A 26,482-nucleotide genomic window follows, 5' to 3' on the forward strand; every position below is an offset into this window, starting at 1 on the left:
AAGATAAAAGCATTGTATACACTGTAAATCCCACTTGACATCAACTTTATGAGTAAGTACCATTATTTCCACTTCGCATATGAAAAAATTAAGTCTCAGCGAGATTTAGTAAGAACATAGCTATTGAGAGAAATAAATTTAAACCCCAAATTTTCTGACACAAAAGACCAGAAATTTCTCCAATCAGGCTCTTTTCTCAACAAATGACCAGTAATTAACAGGATAGACTCTTTCTGATTTTACTTGTAACCCTACCATATTTTTCACAATCACTTAAACTCATACTTCTGACTTTTTTTTCTAAAAAGAAAAACAAGTTTCCTCTCTCATTTCACTGTTTCCATGAATTATCAGAAAATATTTGAGCTTTTTCTTCTTCTAGGGTCCTTAAATCAATCATATTAGTTAGATTTGGAGGAAAAAAAATATGTGTAGGTTTCATATAGTGGTCAAACCCAAGAATATACATTATATAAAGCCTTAGAGAAACTCTAACATATCTACCAAAGTTGAATAAATACCATGTTTCACTCAGAAAATATGCTATTCTTGTTAAATAAAATTCACTCATAAAGGGAAAAGTCCACTAAGAATAAAAAAACATATTAATTGGCTATCTAAACTAGCATAAAAGGAAATCTACTAATTTTCTTATTTCTTAATATTTAAAATAAATACTTGACTCTCTCCCCAAAACAATGGCCCTCCTATAACATATTTACTCCATCAAAAGTTCATTTCAAAATAATGAATTTTTATCTAATTAAATTATACTATCAAAATAAATTCCTCAAAGTAAAAAAAGTAATCTATAAGTCTGAACTTTCTATAATAACAAATACATTTAAACTAGAGCAAGTTATATGTTGGCAATTTGGCCTGGTATCATATTTTTAACAGGGTCAGACAGCACGTTATTTGTCTCTATGATGGTAAGAATAAAAGACTGAAAACTGAGGTTACTTTTTTTCAATAAACACCACAATTAAGCCTTTGGGGGTGTTCAGATCTCCTGTTGGAGGAAGACCAAACAATATGTGTCAAGTGAAAGTAGATACTGTTCATTATCCTATATGTTCTTATCTTTATCCAATCTTAAAAATTACATCACTCTCTTTAAGCATTTCTTTTTCTAAATGAGCAATAATTTATGTGTTTAATAAGCTAATTCTTGATATGCTTTCTGATGTTTCTAAATAATAAATGCCTACAGAACACAAGAAATCCATTCATTCATTAATGCACACATCTACTGAATATCTGCCACCTCCCAGGCACTGTTAGAAGCACAGAATATATAAAGCCCAGTAGAACATTGTGGGCAGAGACAAATGCATGTGCAAATACAAAGAAACCCAAAGAACCATGTTTTCAGAAATCTTTAACAGTTTGACAAAGTCTGTGGTGTAATTAGGTTAGTAAAAGAAGCAGTTACATCATCAAGAGGCTTGTATACTAGGTTAAAGACTTTGAGCTTTACTTTGAAATTTTTAGAGATTCTAAGACGTACAATGACTTTAAGAAGTCCGATGATATGAAATTACTGTGAATTTGGGGTCAGATTAGATGAGAGTTTATTATCTTTATCCCTTTCTTTGTCATGGTCAGTGAGTAAATCAAAAAATTATATGACTGGGGAGAGTTATTTAAGTTCTCTACTTGGCTATTTACAATTTATTAATTCTCAAACCATGCCCCAAGGAGGCCTGCCTTGTAAAGCCCTCTGTATGGAGGAACCCGGGAACACCCACACAAGACACAGCTCCATTTTTATTTGCTTTACACACAGGGCTTTGGGTAAGATTGGATTTACGCAAAGCATTATCTACCCTAGACCAGATACATTCTAGAAGCCCTACTCTCCTATGATATGATTCTAATGTAAGGCCCATCATGATATGTTGTCTAATAATCAGAGGGATGTTTGAAGCACCTATCCAAGTACATTATTCTTCTCTAAATTAGTTATTCAGGACTCTGTTGCAAGTGACAGAAAACCAGCTCAAATTATTTTTAAAAAATAAAGAGAGGAAATGGCTTACTGACTTAGGAAGGACCTAGGTAAAGCTGGCCTCAGGCAGATCTAGCTTTTAGGACTCAGATGATAACATCTGGTTCCTCTCCCTGCTCCCTTCTACCCTGTCACACCTCTACTTCCTTATAAATTTGCTTCAATTTCTCATACAGTTAAATTTTCTCCAAGCAGAGGAGAACTTGGCCAAAGACAGTTTAAGGTTACCATCATCCAAATAGGGAAGACAGCAAGAGAAAGGTGAGAAAGGTAAGAGTTTCAATTTCTTTGCACTTACATGTAAATTCCATAGGAGAAAAGTCTGAATGGCTATTCCTGAATCAGGTGTCTAGCTCACCTGTCCACAGATGATAGTTCCTGACTGAATTAAACACACACACACACACACACACACACACACACACACACTTTCCATTACCTTGAAACATAAATTTTAAGCAAAAATATTACAATTGTTAAGAAAAGGAGTGATAAAACCTCCTCTTATATTTCAATTCTTGTCAGTATAAATAGACTCTGGGAAAGAGAGCCTTAGCATGTTCTCGTAGCACAATTTAGATTATTTCCACTTCTTATTTCTTTATTTTTTTTTAAAGATTTTATTGGGGGAATTGTGGGAGGGGAACAGTGCTGGGGAATCGAGGGAAGGGGAACAGACAAGTTGCTGTCGTTTTGTTCTTCAGTCTAGTTGTGGAGGACGTTGCTTCACTGGCCCAAGTTGGCACCATCATTGTGCTCTTCCAGGGCGAGGCAGATCAGTCGCCGGCTTCTGGACGGCCGCTCACTGCGGCTGCTGGCCGCTCACGCTGGCTGCTGGCCACTCACGGTAGCCCATGGCAACCCACTGCCACAGGGGCTGCAGCCTATGCCGTCGCAGGCGACTCACGGCAGCCCAGCTCCAGGTTGAGCTGTTGTTCAGCATCTTAGCTGTGGAGGGCAGTGTCACTGGCCCTCATATGCGGGATCCGAACCGGGGCCCTCTGGCATCCCAAGCGAATTCTTAACCATTGCGCCACTCGGCCGGCCCATCCACTTCTTATTTTTTTATTTCAACCATGTACTCTTGAATATGTTTGATTCTTGGGTTGATTTCATTAGAATTATTCTCTGAACTAAGGCCTAGAAATCCAAATTATTTATGAGGAGCTTATTTTCTATTGGTAGAGACACAAAGCAAGTACACAATAGGCAGTGCAATTTCACATAATAGTAAATGCTATGAAAGAAATGAAGCAGATTAAGAGGTAAAATGTGAGAAAGTGAGGGCAAGGATAGCTGACTTGGAAAAGAAATCTACTTGAAAATGCAAAGAGATAGGGATCAGGCAGGAAGAAGAGTGAGTTTAAAAGATAAGGTTGGCTTCATTAAGGAACAGAAGGAATGCTTCAATGTCTAAAGCAGAGCGAACTGGATTGGGAGAACATTGTATGGAACGAGTAGAGGGGCCAAGCTATGCAGGCCTTTTTTAATCCACAGTAAGAATGCTAAATTTTAGTATAGTGTGATAAACCATCAAAGGATTCTGTGCCAGAGAGAGAGAGATGATTTAATTTGTAAGGGATCACTGGTTGCTGTATGGAGAATAGACTGTGAGGGGTTAAGAATAGAACCTGAGAGACCAGTTAGAAGACAATTGCTATAAATCATGTGACAGATGATGGTGGCCTGGTTGCTCGGAATAGAGTGACAGAGTGAAAGCGGGATAAGGAATTTAATTCGAGACAGATTTTGAAGGCGAGAGTGACAGGCTTCGCTGATGGATTGGATACAGCGTATGAGGGGAGGCAAAGAGAGAGACAACGATGGCTCCTGGGTTCTGGCAACGGAGTGCAAGAAGCCGCAGAAACGGTGATCTAGATTGAGCTTAACCTGCATCTCTCAGTCCATTCTTTAGGCAAAATTTTCAACTAGTTCAAGTACAATCCTAGAGAAAAATAGTTTTTGAAACGATCATTGCAAGGGTACTATTCACGAGTGTCAGATAAATTTTAAATATTGTTTATGAAAATGCTATTTCTGGTATGCAGGACTTGGATGAGTTGTTTTCATAAGTTCTGGCTCTGTTTTTCTCCAATTGTTTATCTTTGTTTAGCTAGCATGGTTGTCTGATTGATAGTGATTATTTTGGAATTTTCAAAATGTGATGACTATTTTTCACTGATTTATTTGGCAGCATTTCAGCACTTTGATTAAATTTCCGATAAGAAATTTTCAAGATTCCTGACATGTGCCAAGCTCTGAGTATAATATTTGCCAGTGCTTTTAGATTTGATTTATAAAATTCTACCTCTAGAGCTTTTATTTCAAATGCTTCCTGATAAACAAGTTTTTCAGGGCTGCACTGTCATCATCTAAACAGCTAGGTCTTTCCGTATGTGAAGCTAATGGTTTGTCCTTTTAATTACTAAAAAGCAAATCATCATAATTATCTAAAGTCAACCTCTAATGCATGTTTTAGACCAAGATAACAACAATGCAACTCTAGGATTATTCAGCTACTGTACCCATCAATTCTTAACTTTGCTTTTAATGATTAATCTAAGTAATAAGTAACATTCAACAAGTGAGTTAGATAAGCCCAGTAGTCTTCCTCCTGTTTTCCCTTTACACTCACACTACTACCACACTCACGACACTTTTACCACACTCACAAACCCCAGGTATTGGGTTTTTTTGCCCGGCAAACAATTCTGTGACACCAGCTGGGTGTTCAACAATTTAAATCAATTCTGACACTGTCTACCTGAAGATAGGATCAGATACCACAGGTGAAGGGCTCAGTCCCATGAGACTGCTCCCCACTTCAGATTCTAATTGCAAGTAATAGGTCACCAGGTTACCCACAACTTCTGTCTGACTTGGCTATAAATCAGAGTTTCCCATGATCCCCTCCTCAGGTTTGATTAATTTGGTACAGTGGCTCACTGAACTCAGGGAAACACTTATATTTACCAGTTTTTAAAAGGATGTGATAAAGGATACAGATGACTAGCCAGATGAAAAGATATATAAGGTGAGGCCTGGAAAAAATATTTGCAAATTATATATGTGCTATGAGACATATCTAAAATAGAAAGGTAAAATTCAACAATAATGAAACAAATAATTTTACAAAAAAATGAGCAAAATATCTGAACAGATATTTCACCAAAGAAGATATGTGAATGGCAAGTAAGCAAAAATATTCCACATCATTTCTCATTAGGGAGATGCAAATTAAAACCACAATGAGATAGCAAGGTATCCATTAAAACTGCAAAAATCGAACAAACTAACAATATCAAATGCTGGCAAGGGGGTGGAAAAAAGAAACTCTCATTCACTGCTGGTGGGAATGCAAAATTGTAAGGTCCTTGGGAATAGTTGGGCAGTTTCTTACTAAGCAAAAAGTAATAATAGTACTGCGAGGTGTTTGTGAATTTTTAATACAAAAACTCATACAAAAGTTTATAGCAGCTTTATTCATAATTTCCTCAAACTGGATACAAGTCTCTACATTCCTTGACCACTGACTTTTTAACCATATACATACAGGATTCTACTATTCCCAGACAAGTAAAAGAAAAATAAAATAAAATGATGAAAATGCTCCTAGCGGTGTAGATCAAACACTTGTGCACAGAAATATGGTTCGTTAAAATTGACACCAACACATAAAACAATATCTGGAATCATCTGATATTCCCATTAGCTTTCTGGGCATTTCGAAGATTCCTATAAAGCTTGAACTGATTATCCATTAATATTCTATTGCCTTCTTGTCTTTATAGCAGTTCAGAGGCAGTACCTCCACTTGGTAGGGACATTCCCTGGTGTGTGGGAAGGCTACTGGCAGGGAAAATATGTGAAATCTGTGTACATAACAGAGCCTTGGTAAATATCAGCTCTTCTCTAATCCTACTTAGGTTCAAAAGCAACATGACTTTTCTTTCATCCTCTTTGTTTCTGGGCTTTGCTCCATGAAGCCAGGCCAGCTTTCATGGCAGGGGAGTGCTTCGTGGGGTGTAAATGGAAGTAAATGAGGTTGGATGCACAAAAATATAAATTAAGATGATGCTTCTTCACGTTCACTACAAATTCATTAAAAAGCTTGTTTTTTAAAATTTATTTTTCTCTCACATTTTAATAACAGAAATAGAAAAAGAAAGCATTCTCTAAATACTTTTGAATAAGAATGGATTTATTGTTGAAAGAAATACATTCACCTTATTTCTATCAGCTTCAACTATGCCACTTTTAAGAGGAGCTGACAAGAAAAAAGTAACACTCTCTTCATTTAAAAACAAACAAACAAACAAACAAAATAACCCCACAAATTTTGGACCCTCAATAAAAAAAATAAAATGATTACATATTTACAAACCAAGAAAATACAAAAGTCATCTAACGTTGAAATATTACTAACTCTTTCTTAGTGTGAACCATCTATCTGATCTTGTAGGAATCACATCATTTTTCTCATTGTCAAAAATTTTACTCCCAGCCTTTATTACATGATAGACTAGATAAACAACTTCTGGAAAGCAAGCCACGGTCTAAACTTCGTCTTAACTGAAATATTCCTGGGGCAAAGGGGGAGCATTTTTGTTGTGGGGAAACTTTCATACATGTTTCTAAATCATCTTCACCTCCTCTACTTGGTCTGCAAAGAAATGGAAGTCTAGGTCACATAGAAAATACATGTTCAGCTTTAGTAGACAGTGCCTGTTTTCAAAACACTTATACCAACTAACACTCTCACCAGCAATGTGCTAAGTATCAGTTTCTCTGTACCCTGGCCAAAAGTATTATCATGTTTTTGATGTGTTTATATTTGTGCATAAGTTTTTTTAAAATTGTAATCATTTTGGTGGTTGTGTAGTGATATCTCATTGTGATTTTATTTTGCGCTTTTCATATGACCAAAAATATTTTTTGGACACTTAGCCTATTCTAAAGTGGTGTTTACTTGGTTGCCTTATGACCTCACCTTTCTGCTGGGCTCAAGAAAACTGCTGCTTTTGGTGATTATTTGACATTTTCTCATTAATAACATGGAAGTAGAAATTTGTATGTTTGTACAGCCAGTGTAGGTATTTTCTGCGGATGCTACCCAATTTTAGGTGGTATTCATTATTGCACGTTGCTTGCTATGAGTCAAAATGTATCTTACATAAAAAGATTGTTTGTGATCAAAGACCAAATGGAATTTGTCTTTTATGCCAGTCATAAATCACTGGAAATCATCTGTCAACAGAATAAAATTGAATAAATAGCATCATTTTGAATAACAGTGAAACGAAGATATCAGAGTAGTAGGCGAACATTTTAGATGTTTCTTACATTACTATTTATCACATACAATTTATCAACAATTGTTTCCTCTTTCATGTACTCTTTGCCCAGTTGGCTTGTTTGTACATTTTTACATGACTTCATCTTCTGCTTTGATCTGAGCAGTCAATATGTAACTATAAAAATAGCATAATTTTAAAGGCTATAAAATTGTAAACTTTATTATGTCATCTATCTAAAAAGGCCAGAAAACTGAAAGGAATTATTTCAAAATATCCTAGCAGCTACCTCTGAGTATTAGAGTTATTGATTTATTTTGTTTATTTTCTGTCTTTTCTATCTCAGCACATTACTATTATGAGGAAAAAAAATTAAAATGTCCTATATAGTCTATATATTCTTCTATATAATATCCTCTCCCAAAAGTCTGATTACAAAATCTACCTCAGCATACAAAGCCTTTTTCTCTACCCCCAGCTCTTTACTAATCATTTTTTTCTATTACCATGGAACTCAATTGCCTCAATCTTTGAAGCCTTTATCTGTATTACTTTCTTTGTCTTTCTTCTCTCCCTCATTGATAGTCTCACAAAATCCCAATATTTAAAAATCTAATTATTCTTTTCTATTTCCATAGTTCAGCTTCTCAACTGTACATTAAATATCTGAGGTTTAGAAAAAAATATTTTTGCCTGTTTTATGAAGTGAATATCTATAGGATTTATTTTAATAATGCCCAGATAAAATTGAGAGTAAATTAGGGATATAACTTTAAAGTAAACATGTCATCTCTATTACCTTTTGCTATATAGACAGATTTTATAGGTAAAAGTGCCTCTTCTTCCAGTCATTCGCATTATTCTGTAGGAACATACTACTCTGACTAGCTATATTTAAACATTATTAATTTATACTAGGGATGTAAAATGTTCAAATTTCCTTTTCTTGTTGATCTGATTATGTCACTTTATCTGCTAAGTACTTTAGTGCTTGATTTATGCTCCATAAAATAAATCTAATAATGCTACCAAGCTGTATCTATTCATTAGGTTTTTTAAACCCTGAACCTAGATAATTATTTAGTGCCTGAGAGTTTGTCCATTTTATTCCTTAGCACCATCAACTTCTACACTATCATAAGATACTACCTTCATTTAAAAACAACTTACCAAATCTTTCTCAGTAACAAAAAGAGCAAAGACTCATGGGGAAAAAAATTGGTCACAGGTCAAACAGCAAATCGTTACGTCAGGTCATCTTTCATTGTTCATGATGTGTCATGGTTCAAAAGTCTTAAGCTTCAATTAAATACCAAAAATTGAGGTAATAAGAGGAGAGGCTTTGTCACAGTGTCCTTCTTCATTATTTCCCCAATTTCCTAATTTTCAATTCATCAGTCTCCCAGCTTTAAATTCAATACTGCATTGAGGCATGGAGCACTTAGACTTCTACCTTGATATTATCTGGCAATCCCTAACATGGAATCCAGTGACTTAGCAATAATGTTTGACACCCCTCTAATTGTTCTGAGACTCCTATGCTGATAATTGAGTCCAGAACATACTGACTCTAAGGATATGTCTCTGCCCATCATTGCCCCGTGTAGGTCAGTTAGATCCCCCAGGATTGAGCATCAATTTGGACCCGCCCCATTAAAAGTACAAGATTTGTTCCTGAGCCTTAGTATGAGGACTAAAGACCCTCAAAGCAAGGAATCTCTAGGATAATAACTACCTGCTTGATAGAAATTCCAAATAACAAAATTCAGCCCGCTAGAGCTCCCCACCAAGTTCATGTACCCTCACCTCCCCCCCCCCTGCGCCCATTACTTTATAATGCTAAGGGTCATATGGAGAGCCTTAGTCTCCAATAGCTGAGATCAATGAAGCATATACAAATAACACATAGCTGTATAAGACACTGCTAAAGTACTTTTTAATACAATTGGGCGAAGTCGAATTGAAACTAACTTTATAAAAAGAGTTTTAATATTATCATTTTTAGTAACAAGCTGTAAGGACATGAGTTGACATTTTATCATTTTGAGCCTATTTCCTTTTAAGCAAAATGAAAGTTTGGACTACATGATATTTATGGTTTCCATTTGATCTAATAGTCTTCATTTTTATATAATTTGAAAACTTAAAAAATACATATTTCTCATAAAGATTGTTCTCATTATTTAAATGTTATTTAGCAAGGAATTAAGAGGAGTGTGCTATTGAAAAAATAAAGATTTTGGAGCCCAATGAACCTGGGCTGGATGCTTTGTCTCCCAATTGCTAACTGTATGCTTTTTAGAAAGTTAATTATCCTGAGCCATAATTATCTAACTTGTAAATACAGATAATAATAAGCTATGGGTTATAAAGATTAACTCAAGTCACTTTTCTAGGTTTATCTTACACAATCCCTGGTGCCAAGGAACCATAAATATATTTTAGGTTTGTCACTTGTCTCTTTTGTCCTCACCATTTAGGAAAGGAATTACTACAACATTCTTTTGAATTTTTTTTAAGCTACCTACCTAGTCTGTGATCTTTTATTATGGTTGCCTGAGCTGGCTAATACAAGGTTTTCTTTTTAAAAAACAAAGAAACAAACAAACAAAAAACCCCACTAATTTTGGAAGACTAAAGTAAAAGAAACCCTGCTTTTTAATATTAGACATTTGACTGGTTTAAATGTACGCATTTAAGTGAAAAGATTTTTATGTAAATAAATGGTTGAGGAAAATCTGACATTGTCACAGGAACTTCCAATTGGAAAACAATGTCAAATGCAAAGGTTCCTTGAGCCTACTTATTTTATCCCCTTGCAATTAAAAGCATTTAAATTCTCCTCTTGATTTCCTTTATCTCTAACAGAGAAAAGAAAAATGACAAAGTAAGGTGCAAATTAAGACACCAGATTACAAAACTCACATATATATCATGAGAAAAAGTGTACAGTTTTCAGACATTTAATTATTTTTACCAAATTTATTTACAAAGCTCTCTCAATTTTATAACATCTATGTATCACTGCTGAAGAATAAGTGTTGACTAATTTGTCACAGCAGGTAAAAACACTTATCTCATTATAATTTATGCTTTTGTTTGCCTTTATATTGTAAAAACTGATTATTTGTCTGAGTAAGAGTTTCTTCCCTAATAAGCCATTGGTGAGTGAAAGTACAATTTAAATTTTATGTGCACTTTCGATTCACAAGCGTTATAGCTCTCATTAAGGTATCAAATCCCTTCAGGACTTTTGTTACTCGTAGCCCTAAAAGAACGGAGCAATTCTTAAATTTTAAATCATGGCCAACAAAAGTTATAAAAAGCACCAAAGAAGACAAAACCCAAGTCACTTAATTAACAACGACTCAATTATATGACCCAAACTGCAAATTACTAGCCTCTTCATGTAAATAGCTCTTTGAAATGAATCAAAAAAATACTTTCTTCCTATTTTGTTACCAAATGACTTGTGGGCTACAATCAGTAATTAAAAACAGCCCCTGTTCCATTTTTCCTAGACCACCCCCGTGTGTCAAACCAACTCAACGTTCAAGACCAGAAACTAAAAATAAAGGGCTGGAGAAATATGAAAAATGAAGCAAATGGCACCAAATATCTTAAATTCTTATCTTCTAATGCCTCCCACCACCGCTCTGCTTATTTATTTGGAATAAATGTGATACAGCAGATTCAGAGCTAATAGCTCCCGTTAATCAATGACTTAGCGATGTTGCCCAACTTTCCTACTCTGGAGAGAGCTAGAAAAAAAGGATTATCTTCCAAAGAGGTTGGGCCCATCAACTACAGTTTCTTGTTCTGTAAATATATGCTGTTAACAATAACGCCTATTTTATAAACCCTAGTGAAGATCAAACTAGACTACATTATGTATGTAAGTTCCTTGCAAACTATAACTACACTAGTTGCTTCATGATGTTATAATGTCTCGAGGTTTTTCAGAGAAGGGGATGATCATGGTTCAGTGTTATTCAACAAACAACCTTAAAATTCTGAGTTTGGCATTAAAATGAACTGAAAGGTTGATTTTAATTTGTACATAATGACAATCAAATGCAACATAATAGTTATAGACAGAGGATTTTATCATTAATAATTATAGGACATAAAGGCACATTGGGGCTTTAGGATTACTTTGGCAATTGCTGATGCTATTAATACATACACTCAAAAGAGAGACTTTCATTAAGAATAAAAATTCCCAGCCAAGAGTCATTTAATCAAACCTTATTTTCAAGAATGGCATTTGCTCGTTTTATTCTTTTCATTCTTCCCATTTGTGCAACCACTGGGAGAGAAAAAAATTAAGTCAAAATTAGTATTCCCAGACATTTAGAAGTAATCAGCAGTAGATGTAAGGCTTTTAAGGATATAATAATTCACACTATTACAATGATCCTTTGAAGCTGCTTGTTTGCTTCACTGTCTACAAATCAGAGAATTGTTCATTAATAAAACAATAACACAGTGGGATTGTGTCAGCTTAATGTGTCATTGTGAATTGATTATGCATTGCTTTTTATTTTACTTTGGTTTTAGAAAGTGACACTCCTAGCACATTCCATAATTCCCTCAACTCACTTTTCCAGACTTCCTTGTTGGAAGGGAGATATCTATTTCAACCTGAGAACTCAAGTTTATTTTCAATTAGAACTAAAGCATATTTGCATGGATGATTAGTGAACCCAGAGTGGCATTAAGAATTGAGGAAATACATGGGGAAAAAACTCAGCCTATGTAGAGAAGCAAAATGCATCAGCAATCTCCTTTGACTAGAGGAACGAGTCTATTTCTTTACAGGACAACTAGGCCCTCCCAATCTGGGCCCACCTCATCTCTCCAGCTTCGCTTCCTCACATTCCATGATGTTTTCATCAGCTCAGGCTGTTATAACAAAATACTGTTGACTGGATGGTTTAAACAACATAATTTTTTTTTTCTCTCACAATTCTGGAGGCTGGAAAGCCCCAAGTCAAGGTCCAGTAAGGTCTGATTTCTGGTGAGAGCCGTCTTCCTGGCTTATAGAAGACCACCTGCTCACTGTGCCCTCACATGGTAGAAAGTGCAGGCAAGCTCTCTCATTTTTAAGGGTACTAATTGCATCATGAGGGCCCCACCCTCATGTACTCATCTAAACCTAATTACCTTCCAAAGGCTTCACCTCCAAAACCCATCATGCTGAAGTTTAGGGCTTTAACATATAAATTGGGGGGGTGGGGAATTCAGTCCACTGGCACCTCATTTTTCCTTTTCTGGGCCCTAGCACATTGCCTGTGACTTCCTGTCGCCCCTATGATGTTTACTGCTTCGATTCCATTGTCCATGCTGCTTACTAGGCAAGGATTCACTTCTGACCCACTTAATTCCTATTTGCACTTGAAAGTTCAATATTACTATTACCTAAAGATTTTTTCACCTTTTTTAAGAAATGACTTTCCTTTATGATTTTATAATCTAGTTGTATCTACATATTATTGCATTTACTATCTGAACCACCAGTAGTTGTGTATTTTTTTCCTACTAGATTGTGAGTTCCTTGTAGACAAGAACTAGGTTTTACCCATCTATCTTGAGAGCTTAATATAGCACCTGAGATGTGGTGGGCTCAGTATGATGTGTGTTGGTTGAACTGATAAATGAATGAACACATGAAAGAAAAAATGGTTCAAAGAGTCTGAGCCAATCTCAAAGTGAACAGAAAACATTCAGTATAGCATATTCCTCAAACTGAAACCTATACAAAGCCAGGGAAATATATCAATGTATCAAGAAATAGCTGATATAAAACCACTTGAGAATATAGGAGAAATTTGTTGTCATTATATTTGTCTTTTAATTTTTGTACCCTTAAAGTTTTTTCACATGCCTAAACAAGCAAACTCCAGAGAATGACTTCTAATGTGGGCTAACTTTGATGTCTTTTTTTTTTCTTTTTCTTTCTTTCCCTTTTTTTTTTTATATAGCTCTAAAAGAAAAAAATGTTGATTCACAAAGAGTGATTATAATGTGCATGGTGTGTGTGTGTGTGTGTGTGTGTGTGTGTGTGTGTGTTTCATCAAAGAACTGGAGGGTATTGGTGCTATTGTCATGTCACAGTGAAGAGGACGACATATTTAGAACTCATGCTGAACTTGCTAACAGTGGCCCTTGCAGCTAGCAAGTACCAGCCTGTTTAGCAAAGGAACTGGTGTGTGATTTCCTTGGCACATCTCTACAGCCTGCAGGTTAATGAAAATAATCTTGTCTTTTCTTATTCCCCTTCTGACACACACACTCACACACACACACACACACACACACACACACACACACACACAATCAGTTTACTTGTGTGCAGTTATGCTCATACAAAAGTATGGTTAGAAATACTGAAATTCTAATCCCTTCCTGTGCACTTTGCCTCTCACACATTTCCCTCGCATCACAAAGGTAACAAATGCTTTATTTGTGATATTTTAGTATAATTAATATTTTTATTTTGATTAGATTTCTGAAGTATCCTAATATTTAGTTGTTTAAACTAAGGATCGGGATTGGAGGTTAAAAATAGAAAGTTTGAAGCATAAAACGTTAAGCCAGAGCCAACATGCAAGAGGATGGGAATTCAGAAACCTGAAATCAGCAAGAAATGTGATAGACATGATGATGGTCATTGTGGGCCATGCCATAGTGACCCACAGGGTTTGATCATTTAGGAGGCATTTCCTTCATGGCATCCTCCTTCCTGGGTGCTTTTCGTTATTCTTTTAGCCCTCCATGCCTGTTTCCCCATATTTTTACTGTACTTCTGATTCAACAACACAAAAGTCAATTACATAATTACATACATTTCCTTAGCTTTCATATTTTATTCTTTTAATCAATAAATATTTAATGAATACCAACTGTGTTCCAGGAACCATTCTAGACAATGAAGATGCAAATACGAATAAAATTTGATCCTGTCCATAGTCCAGCGAGGGAGCCAAATTTACAGATGAATAATTAACATTAGTAATTTATGTGTTCATATTGATGTCAACTAGAAAGTACATTTCTTGAGAGAGGAGACAATATCTCCTTTTTTCTTTAAGTCCCTCTGAGCAATTATCACAATGCTGAGGAACTGCTAAATGCTAAATAAATGGTAGTGGTGAAAATTATTAAGATAATGAGATCAAGTAGTGTTCTTAACTTACGATAGGTCTAACACAAATTGTTTTCTAAAACTAAAGAATGCGAAAGCAATGTGGTTTTAAGATATAAAATAACAGTTGTATGATCCGATGCTTGCAGAAATGGAATTCACTGGACATGCCTGAACCCCATTCCACAGATGGTGGTAAACTTTGTTTCTCTCAAAGTCTCTGAGGATTCAGTGGATGGGGGGAAAAGGAAGCTTTTCCAGTCAACTGTGGCTCTGAATTCATGCTTCCACTGAACTGTATAGTTGAAGTTTTGTGTGGTCTCATCATCCTGTGTATGTACCTCACTTTTTAAATGGTACTGCTCTATCAATTTCATTTTTACCGAAAATACTCATTCCAGAAGCATGTGTTTATGGCAGACTGTACTTGAAGATGAAAGGCTTATATTTGCAGTTATGCACAAAATTTAAATGTGAGTATTCATCAAAGCTATGCTTAAACATCTCTAGGCCATTTTCTCGTACAGAGGAATCTAGCCCATCAGCCAATGTACCCTCTTTTCACTGTTCCTCCTCTATGGCATAACTCTTCACACAAAATGGTCCACGTGTGTTCCCCAGCAAAGTCAATTCTTCCCTTAGGACGTACCTGCTAAGTCATTTTAACACTACATTTGTAGAATTGTGTTTTTGTGAAAATCTCTTTTAAATCTTGTTAAAACTGTATTTTCAAAGTCTTGGTTTGCACATATATCTTTTGTAAGTTGATAAATGCTGAAAATCTATCTAAGCAGAGGCTTAAAAAGAATTCATTCAAGCTTTACAAATGCTTGGTAATTGCCATTCGGATGCAGAGAACAGAATGACAACTTCCTTACATCAATTTCTGCGAAGGCAATCATCAAGGGGGTGTTAAGAACCAAAGCGTAGGAGGAAAACATCAATTTTAACAAGAAACATTCCAGTGCAGATAAACAACCCTGAAATATAACAAATAAGTGATAGTTTATCATCAACCTCATTATTAACAAATATTCACTAAGCCCTTGCATGGTGTTCAAATGCTTTGTGTAAGATTCCTGTAGTTTCTTGGCAGTCTAAAGTCCCTGGAGACCTCAAAAAGGAGGAACAATTTATAAATATCTTAGAAGCAGAAAGAGGTTATTATTGATTCAGAAATTTAACATTTAGCACTCTAGCACTCTAAGTAGTCCACAATTATTTCTGGCATATACATTGTATTGATGCATATATTAAAAAAAATTTTTTTTAAAGACAGCAAGTTTTCTAAATTTATTGTTAAATAACAAGCTTTAGCCAATGTCTATATGTTGTCTATATTCAATTTTTCAAGACAATTTATTTTGTTTATTTGGTTTTGGTTCATTTCACTTCATGTTATTTAATTCTTTATTGAAGGAAAATCACTTAGGGAGGTTAATTTAGTCAAGTTTACATGTAATTATGGCTTTTTAATAATCAGAGCAGTCTTTGTTAGAGTACCTCCCATTACAGATTTATTAATTAATCCCTCTTGCACACATACAATATTGTACATTGCTTGTACAGTATTTGTATAGTATTTTATCCACCATAAAGTAAGTGGAAACTAGCTAGGCTTAATACTATGCTTGGTTAGTGGTAGAGAACAGTTAACCATTTGGATCTCAGAATTAAATCATGTTTTTGAAGTGGTTGTCTAGAACAAAACTGGGAAGTAGTGGAAGAGAAATAAATTACAGAGTTTGCTAAACCCAAATTAATCACATGCTTATCAAATATTCCCTCTACTTTGCATCATAAAGAGCCAGACCTAGCTTACTATTGACTTGGAAACATAGTTGAAACAATATTAAAAAAGAAAGGTCACGACATTTGGAGTTCAAAGATCTCAGTTCTAGTTCATGTGTCTATTAATAAAGTCAGTATTCGCTTAATTGGATTAAACCCCCTTAATTTCTTTGAGCCTTAGTTTCTCATTAAGAAAATGAGGGGTTGAATTGCATTGTTATTGTGTGACTACGCTTAGGGGGAGGCCTCTTTAAAGAGACAAAAATTTATATGTGATTAGGATCTTTAACTTTTAAAATGTAAATAATTTGGACTTGATGCCTCCTACATCTTGTTACGTGCTTTGTTTTCTTTTGTTTTGTCATTGTACTTCACATAGTCACTAATTAAAGTTGGATTTTTATATCACCCCAGGAAGGTAATAATATCTCTTTTTCCAAATTTTACATTGACAAAAACATAAGCCCTATTAGTCAGTCATCAAACTCCCACATCTTTTCCATTCCCCAATTTACATATGGGTTTTCTGCTTTATGCTTCTGACCTATTATTAGCTCACATTGGCACTCGTAGGTCTAGACAGAATATAATTAGCAAGCCTCTTTCTGGCTCTATTTTTCTTTTCTTTTAAAGATTTTTATTGGGGAATTGGGGGATGGGAACAGTGCTGGGGAATTGGGGGAAGGTGGACAGACAAGTTGCTGTCCTTTTGGTTTTCAGTCTAGTTGTGAAGGATGTTGCTTCACTGGCCCAAGTTGGCACCATCATTGCGCTCTTCCCGGGTGAGGCAGATCAGTCGCCGGCCTCTGGACGGCCACTCACAGCGGCTGCTGGCTACACACGGTAGCCCATGGCAACCCACTGCAGCAGGCAACTCACAGCAGCCCAGCTCCAGGTTGAGCTGTTGTTCAGCATCTTAGCTGTAGAGGGCAGTGTCACTGGCCCTCATATGTGGGATCCAAACCGGGGCCCTCTGGCGTCCCAAGCCAGCTCTTAACCAACACGCCACTCAGCCTGACCCTGGCTCTATTTTTCTCTTTAATTTTTCAGAGGGTGTAGGAATGTTTTGTAGCCATAGAGTACCTAAGGCAAGGTAAAAATGGAGACTTGAAAATAAACACTTAACTGTTCTCATTGACACTATACCTATAAATCAGCCCAAACATCCAATTCTTTAAGACGCTAATGGTCAATAGTGGGTAGCAAGGGATATTGCAGTTCTATTTACAAAGAACAACCATTTTGCTTCAGCTTAGATTTTGATCATGTTTTCTCTGACTTTTGGCTTCTTGCTTTCTGGAAGTTAACCCTGCTTTCTCCATGATTTTGAGTTGGTGTCTTTCCTTTTGTTGTCCCTTAACTCTTCTGGCCCTTGCTTTCTAAAATACAAATCACTACACCAATAGAGATACTGTCACATGGATTAAGATGTTATACCATCACACAGAGAAAGACACACACCAAATGACATAATGCAATATATATTAGCCATTTTGAGTCTCTACTCCCCAAACAAATCAGCTATTTCTGAATGAGACCACATGGTCAAAGTGTAAAGACAAGCACATGAAAAGATCCTCAACTTTACTAGCAATCAGAGACACGAGAATTGAAGCCACAGTGACATACCACTTCACACCAACTAGGAAAAGCTATGCTTAAGAGATAGATCATAACAAGTATTGGTGAGGTTGTGGAAAAACTGGAACTTTGTATACTGCTGGTGGGGATGTAAAATGGTGCAGTAACTTTATAAAACACTGCAGTTCCTCAAAGGATTAAACAGAGTTACCGTATAACCCATCTATTCTACTCCTAGGGAAATGAAAAGTTTATGTATACACAAAAACGTCTACACATATGTTCACAACAGCCAAAAAGTGAAAACAACCCAAATGTCCATTAACTAATGAATGGATAGATAAAAATGTGATATATCCATACTGTGAGACATTATTTGGCAACAAAAATAAATGTACTGATACATGCTACAACATGGATGAACCTTGAAAACATATGCTGAGTAAAAAGAAGTCTCAAGAGACCACATATTGTGTGATGCCATTTATATGACATGTCCAGAATAGGCAAATCAAGAAAGAAAATAGATATGTTGTTGCCTAGAGTTAGGAGGGGGTGTGTTAGGATGAAATGGAGAGTGACTGTTAATAGATACAATGTTTCTTTTGGGAATGATGAAAATATTCTAAAATTCATTGTGGCAATGGTTACAGAATTCTGTGAATATATTAAAATCCATTGCATTTTACACTATAAATGTTTAATTATGTAATATGTGAATTATACCTCAGTAAAGCTGTTATACCGGGGGTGCCAAAAAATGTATACATCTTTTGTTATCGGTATATATTATTGAGCATTACAATTTTAATACAGTTTATTTCTTTCTTAAAATGTGTACACATTTTTTTACACCCTCTGTATGTAAAATAAGATAAAGACCAGTGCAAAGCCAAAAATCAAGCTCTTAGTAATTTCTTTTTTTATCTTACTTGAATTTGGAGAGACCAATAAAATCTAGGCCTGCACTCTTAATTCTCAATGCTTATATGAAGTGAATCTCAAATTCTTGGCAAATTACACAAAGGTTAAGGGGAGTGAAATGATCCCTTGTTGCAGAAATGATCCCTTGTTACCATGTTGCAGAAAGGGCAGAACTCGCTAAGCCTGACAGTAAAAAGCAAAATGACCCAACATGCTGGGTTGTTGTTTTTTTACAATTGCAAAGAATGAAAACAAACAACCACTTATTTCCTCCAAACCCAGGGTTGTCAATTTAAGTACAACAGAGATCTATAATGCTGTGGTAGCTATGTTATAAATGCAGGTAAGAAATTTAAAATTTATGCTCTAGAAAATATTCTATATTTTTAGAAAATAGAAAATAGAAGATGCGTAAAGTGAAATTCTGCCAACCGAAATTGGCTAATGAGAAATCAGTGAACAAGATCCTTCCCAGGGGAGAAACTATTCTATCTTAATGTTTGTGTAGTGTCCCAACATACCTTAGTATATCTGACATAACCACAGTCATAACCTTTTAGGCTTAGAAAAATTGATTGCATGAGACCGATATGCAAGCTAACAGTGGCTGATATTTTTAAAATCTAAACATAACCACAACTTCATATATACAGCTTCATATATACAAGGTCTGACAAGTTCTGAACTTGTTGCAACGATGTTGCTAACCTTTTTAGACATCAGAGGGATTATTCATTTTGAATTTGTACCAAATGAACAAACAGTTAACCAAGTTTACTATTTGGAAGTGTTGAAAAGGCTGCATGAAAAAGTTAGACGAAAATAGCCTGAACTTTTCACCAACAATTTATGGCTCTTGCATCACGACAATGCACCAGCTCACATGGCACTCTCTGTGAGGGAGTTTTAACTAGTAAACAAATAACTGTATTGGAACTCCCTCCCTACTCACCTGATCTGGCCCCCAGTGACTTCTTTCTTTACCCAAAAATAAAGGAAATGTTGAAAGGAAGATATTTTGATGACATTCAGGACATCAAGGATAATATGACAACAGCTCTGATGGCCATTCCAGAAAGAGTTCCAAAATTGCTTTGAAGGGTGGACTAGGCGCTGGTGTCAGTGCATAGCTTCCCAAAGGGAATACTTTGAAGGTGACTGTAGAGATATTCGGCAATGAGGTATGTAGCACTTTTTCTAGGATGACTTCATGAACTTAATTGTCAGACCTTGTATATGAAAACAACTCAATTTTAAAACCACATTCTATCTATACTACCAGGGGTGCCAAAAAAATGTATATGCATGACTTGTATTCATCTTTTGTTATCAGTATATATTGAGTATTACAATTTCAATAGAGTTTTTTCCTTTCTTAAAATGTGTATGAATTTTGGCACCCTCTGTATGTGTGTATATATATATATTTTTTATTTTTTTTTTGCTTTATATTCCTATAATAAACAATGGTATAGGTACTTTGTGATGGCCCGTTTTTCTTTCATACATTTTTCATTATTTTGATTCTGATATTCATGCCATGTGAGTCAATTTTTCTATATGCAAAATATATAATAATAATAATACATCCCAAGTTCATTACCAGGAAAGTAATAGATATTGATTAAAAATGTTTGCAAATCATTTAAAAATATTCAAGTATTTGGCAACACAGCCTAGATTGTTATAGTCAAATATGTACCACCTAGGCCAAGTATCTATATGTGTATATAGCAATATCTAATATTATATTTTAACTTGGGATATTATTAAAATGATAAAAATTATTTCCTGAGAACATCTACATTCACACCACAAATAGTTTTCAATTTAGTAAATATTAGCTTATTTGTAATTATAATCAGTGGACCCCAATATTACAGGATTAAAAATAAAATAAGTATAGTATATATAAAATATAATATATTATATATATAAATAAATATAATAAAAATAAAATAAAATAAAATATTTTTTCATTAATTTGTAGTTTTTTACTAGTATTAATGCCTAGACCTAGTCTTTTTTCTGGTTTTAGATATATTTTTTTTCTTTTTTTCCTTCTTTTTCCATGTTCTGCTGATCTACTTTTAGTCCCATACCCACTGGTGCTTCTCTCTCACTGGCTATTTCATTTGAAACTCATTACTATTGGTAGAAAGTCATTAGTCTTCATAAATTGATTTTGTAAAGGTTTATTTTTTCCAATAAGCTCTGCAAATGTTTACTGTCACTTATACTTGTTATCCCCAAGAAAACAATAGTGTAGGTTACAGTAATTTCCTTTTGGTCAAAAGATTCCCTTCCTAACTGGCATCTAGACTAGTGGCACGTTCTCCCATTGCCTAGCACCATGACACTAACTGTGTTACATTCTAAATGTTCGTTCCCTCAGTAGGAACAGCTCAGAAGCGTTACTGTTCAATCACTTTTTATTCACTGTTGGAAGGTTTTATTAACAAGTTAAAAATTATTGGTGACCAGTTGTTGAGATGGTTCAGCTTACAATTTTTATACAAACGAAATCTAGATAGTAACACTAATTTTTAAAGAAACGTATATACAAAAGCTAAATTCCAGGATGTATTCAACATCAAAAATATTATTTGCTTATTTGCATTTATTAAAATAATTAGAACTGCTATTCTGAGGAGATACCAATGATACATGGTGAATTACTGGAGTCCGTTAGTTATCTGTTGCTGTGTAACAAAATAATACACCATTTCATAGCTTAAAACAACATACGCTTATTATCTCACAACTTCTGTGGGTTAGGACTGTGGGTATGGTTGGCTAACCTGCCTCCTTGGCTTAGGGTCTCACATGATTCAATAAAAGTTTTGGCTGGCCTACATTCTTACCTAGGGACTGGAAAAGAGTTTGCTTCCAAGTTCACTTAGGTTGTTGGCAGAATTCATTTCTCTAAGTCTATAGGGTTGAAAATTTGACTTCTTGCTGGTATTGGACCGAGGCTACCCTCAGGTTTAGAGGCTTCTCACATGGGTTTCCCCATCATGGCTGCTTACTTCATCAAGCCAGCAAGAGAGCCTCTGAAATGAGTGCTCTGGAAGACCCACCTATTTAACATGACACGTTATCTTTGTCATATTCTACCGGTTAGGACCAAGTCATAGGCCCCACCCACACTCAGTGGGAGTGAATAAGACAAGGGCTTTTATACCAAGACGTGAGAATCATTAGGACCACCCTACATTATTTCCACCATATGCAGTTTTTAACTCATCCAATTGAAAACAGTATATTAAATATAGTGAGACATAATTGCTATCTAGACCATGACAACCAAAAATAGACAGGTGTTAGTTACATAAGACTATATTTTTCTAAATATGTTCCCTGTAACTCTTTCTAGATGATCTATAGAGATACCATCCTCCTTGATCTTCCTGTGATCCTACATGTCTTCCTGGATATGCTAAGAATGTAAGGCCCTAACTGTTTTGGATTTTTGTTTTTTGGGTTTTTTTTCTGGGCCATTACTCAAGATTTTTTATGCAGTTCATAACCCTCTGCCTCCTGCCCCAGGAACACATTCAGTCTTGCTTACTGCTTTCAATAAAAATCAGTGGAATCCCCAAGATCAGTATTCCTCAGCTATGACACAAACCCATTTTGGGTAAGCACAGCATCCATTCAGGCTTATTGTGTAGACACTGGGGAATATTGTAGCTAGCAAAACTGACATAAATATTGCTTCTGGAACTCATGCTGCTTACTGTGCCATGAGTAATAAAGTCCTTTGTTTCTGACCTTGTGACTTCCACCAGCACCTATATAACAGTAATATGCTAACTTCTTAGCGTGTAAGGAGCATAAAAGCAATTCCCAGATCTTTCATTGTTTCTGACACCATCTAATCTTGGAATTTTATATTACAGGATTACTTTGAATTCCATTCACCCAAGTTTAAAATCACTAAACATCCAACAATGATTTCTGTTGCTTATTCTTTTAACCTGTCTTCAGATACTTTGAATTTTCCTTACAGAAGCTAAATTAGTAAACAAAGTCCATGGTACTTTCCAAGGTTTAGTAACTCGACCTTTGCACTAAGTTTCAAATTGGTCACATTGTTACGAAAATCATAAATATAGCAAAGTTTCTGGGAGCTAATGGCATTTCTGCTGAGATCTTCAAATTGGGAGAAAGAGTGAAGGGAAGTCTTTCTTAAGATATATAGTTTTGATGAAATGCAACCCATTTTCTGAGTGGTTCTTTCTTATTTAGAGCCAACAAGGCAGCCTAGGCAAGACATAAAGAAGCTGCCCCGTATGTAAAGTTTTAACCTATAGTGGGTTCTGTAGTTCCTGTTGTTTGATTTCCACATCTCCCTACATTCCCAGGACACACTGCCTTCCCAACATGCACTGTGATACTTGGGTACCTCTCATAACATCAGTTCTCCCATTTTGTCTCCATGATTTAAAGTCAATCATAACCACAGTCATTAGTAATAACTCATTGTTGCAGGAAAACAAATGCTAATGACTTCTGTTTACATGTTAATAACCACAAAAATAGCATAATAATCATACCTACTGTATGCATACACTTATATCAGAAACTAAGATGAGCATTAATATACATTCTTATTTGTCTTCAGAAGAATCATTTTAAGAAGATATTATTGCCAGTCTTATAGTTGAGAGAATTTAAGATTAGTGAGATAATGTGCCCGAGATGACACAGCTAAAAAAAGTGACATAAGCACACTTTGATCTCACGTCTATTTGAGTCCAAGACTTACCTCATAACTTAACATTTTCTCCTTCAAAGCAATTTAGAGGTACATGTATATAGAATACATGCATGTATGCATATATATACATATATGTATGTGTGTATAATAAATAGCTGTGACTGAATTTTTTAGGCAATGCTAAGAATAATTAACCATAAGAAAGCATCTTTAGTTTTGAGCATTGTTGCTTAATGAGGTATTCAAGATAGAAGACATTCTGATAACTGAAATATATCCCTTTAAGCAATCTCTCTATTTCTTTTCCTCTCTGTCTCTCTAAAAGTATAGAGAGAAGCACTATTTTTAACCGCTTAGTTCTCTGTAACTGTAATAAGTGATATTGAAATGATTTTAATCATGTGTTATAGATCTAGTCATGGTTTTAGACATTATGGGGAAAGGAATGGATAGGTTTAAGCTCTATGGAGTAACTTTATGTAGGATTATAAAATGCCATGCCAGTTTATTTTGCTTTTTGATAATTTCCCCCTTTTTTATAAAATGAAATATTGGAAACACAGCTGTGTCCTCTCTAGAGGTTTGCACCTTGGCTTTCAGCAAAGTACATTTTTTATTTACTGTTGAAGTTTTTATCTCCTTTGTGATTTCTTTAAACTACAACACATTCATCATCAGAAGAAAAGAATGATACGTGAGCAGAGAGAAATCAAGTAACAGTTGACTTCAAGTTTCTCCTTTGATATTTGGTATGGAAAAGAATTGGAAGTTTAAACATCATTATAAGGTGCATCTTTGTTGAGATGAGAAGCATGAAATCCTGTATGTCTTTAGTTGAGTAGAACAACTTCCTTGTGACATTCTATGCCTAAGAGCCCTCTGTTCTACATGTTTAAAACAATAAGGAATAATTATTAGAGGACAAAAGGATCATCATGCACACGTGCACACACACACACACACACACACACACACACACAAACACACCCCTATTGACATGTATTTACTTTTTAAGATTGACTTTAGTCATATGCACAATACTGTTATACTCAATTAAGTTTTTGTTTAAAAGCAAATAAAATAACTTTACCAAAAACACAAATAGATCAAAACCAGAAAGAAGTTTCCTTGACATAATTCTCCCTAGTCTTTATACATAAATGCTCTAGATCCATATTATTTTCATAACAAACTGGTGCATTATGGGAGAACCTAAACCATCAGTGTGCATAAGAATCAATTTCTAAACTGAGAATTTGATTTGGGAGAAACTTCAAGCTTCATCAAAATATTTACTAGCACTTAGATAACCATGAGCTACACCACACTCATTTTTAAAAGCAATCAATTGTTTTAGCAATAATATGCTTATATTGGACCATCTAAAGCCAGGTTTAACTCGAATATTTAAAAAACGAATCAACTACTTGTATATTCAGAGTCTACCTATTGAATTTTTGCTTTGAGACGGAGAGGTACATGAATGCTGAGCCCAGAATCTGGCACATAGCAGGTGCTCAATAACTATTTGTGGAATAAATAGTAAGTTCATTTCATCAGACTGAGGGACTACGTATTATAGAGTGACTGAGCAGTCCGGCTTCTGGCCAAAAACCTTTGTGTGGTTTTTCAGGCCTAACCATAAGCAATTATAACGATTCTACCTGGCAGGCCTCATGGGGAAAAACTGCTCTCCAAGACCTGGTGCATAACCAGGGACATCACAGTCTCTGAAGGGAGCTGCAGTCAGGAGGCAGGCCCCCCCACCCCTGGCTGGCGATGCTCGTATGCACATCAGCATTCCTAGCCCAGGTGCCTCTATTTGGAAGTTTTCTGATTGGGAAACTTGAAGACAATTTTTCCCACTCTGACTCAATACCTAGTACTTTTCCTTTGTCCTAGATCTCCTCTTTCTCCCTCCCCACATCCCCCAGGTCAATAAAACTGCGGGAGCCTTTTGTTTGGGGCTCCCTCAACAGTGAGATGACTTTCATGTCTGTGCTAATCCAGCTGACCCTTGACCTGTGCACCACTCCATGGGGGGAAAAATACAAGGGGGAGTCAGTGCTTTCTCTGATTTTAGCCTTTTGCCTGTGCTATTGCACCAAGTTACTAAGGCTCCACTGTTACTTCCGTTTTTGCTTGTTCCTTTCCTTTGCTACCTGAACTTGGCTGACAGCTCAACTCTCTCTCCAGCTCCACTGAGTTCCTGACAGTGACTTGCATGACACAGTTACATTGTACATATGGTACTTAACTGTGTCTAACTTTCTTGGCCTTGAAAATGACTCTCCCACACCCACCCCCCAATTGCACCACATCCAGTCCATATCCCCAAGTTACTTGACTTGTAGACCCATGTTGGCTTTCGGAGGAAGCCAGTTACAATTCAGTAATGAACCTAGAAAATACTGAAGTGTGTAGGGCTTGATTTGGCCTTTCACTCTATCTCCTCAGATGTATTGCAGCTGATGGCACTGGAACCTAAGTCTGCAAACTAAGGCCTGAGAGCCAACTCTGACCCAAGGCCTGTGTTGGAATGACTTCCTTTTGCATGGCCTGCAAGTGAAAAATAATTTCTACATTGTTAAAGTTTGAAACAAAATAAACAAAAAAGAATATGTGACAGAGATCATATGTGGTCTACAAAGCCTAAAATATTTACCACCTGGCCCTTTTCAGAAAATGTTTGTGGACCTCTGCACTAGAACAAATCCCTATGAAGGTAAGATTTTTATCAATTTACTGTTGTTTCTCAGTGCCTAGAAAAGCTCCATGGCTAAAATTAATTGAATTATTTTAAGCTCAAATACTACATCATTGATCTTCTGAACCAAGTTATAAATCAAGCAACAAAATTATTAAACAGTATGTTTTTATCTTCCTACTTTAGCAAATATGCCTATAAAATGACAAAATTGTCATATCTGATGGAAGGTGTTCTATTGCTTCTCTAAGTATCTTTGGATGAAAAATCAAATAAATATATAATCTATTAATTATTATGAATT

The 26,482-nt window shown here is 35.5% G+C and overlaps 1 long non-coding RNA gene across 1 annotated transcript; it reads left to right on the forward strand.

The window, feature by feature from the left end:
• Positions 1 to 19,890: 19,890 nt before the first annotated feature.
• LOC109392852 (uncharacterized) lies at positions 19,891 to 26,239 on the forward strand. Its single transcript, XR_002126127.1, has 3 exons — positions 19,891 to 19,929; positions 22,125 to 22,195; positions 25,929 to 26,239. It is a non-coding gene; the product is annotated as an uncharacterized LOC109392852 (long non-coding RNA).
• Positions 26,240 to 26,482: the final 243 nt, after the last annotated feature.

The sequence above is a fragment of the Hipposideros armiger genome, unplaced genomic scaffold (genome assembly GCF_001890085.2).
Source record: "Hipposideros armiger isolate ML-2016 unplaced genomic scaffold, ASM189008v1 scaffold_351, whole genome shotgun sequence".
NCBI classification, from domain to species: Eukaryota; Metazoa; Chordata; class Mammalia; order Chiroptera; family Hipposideridae; genus Hipposideros; species Hipposideros armiger.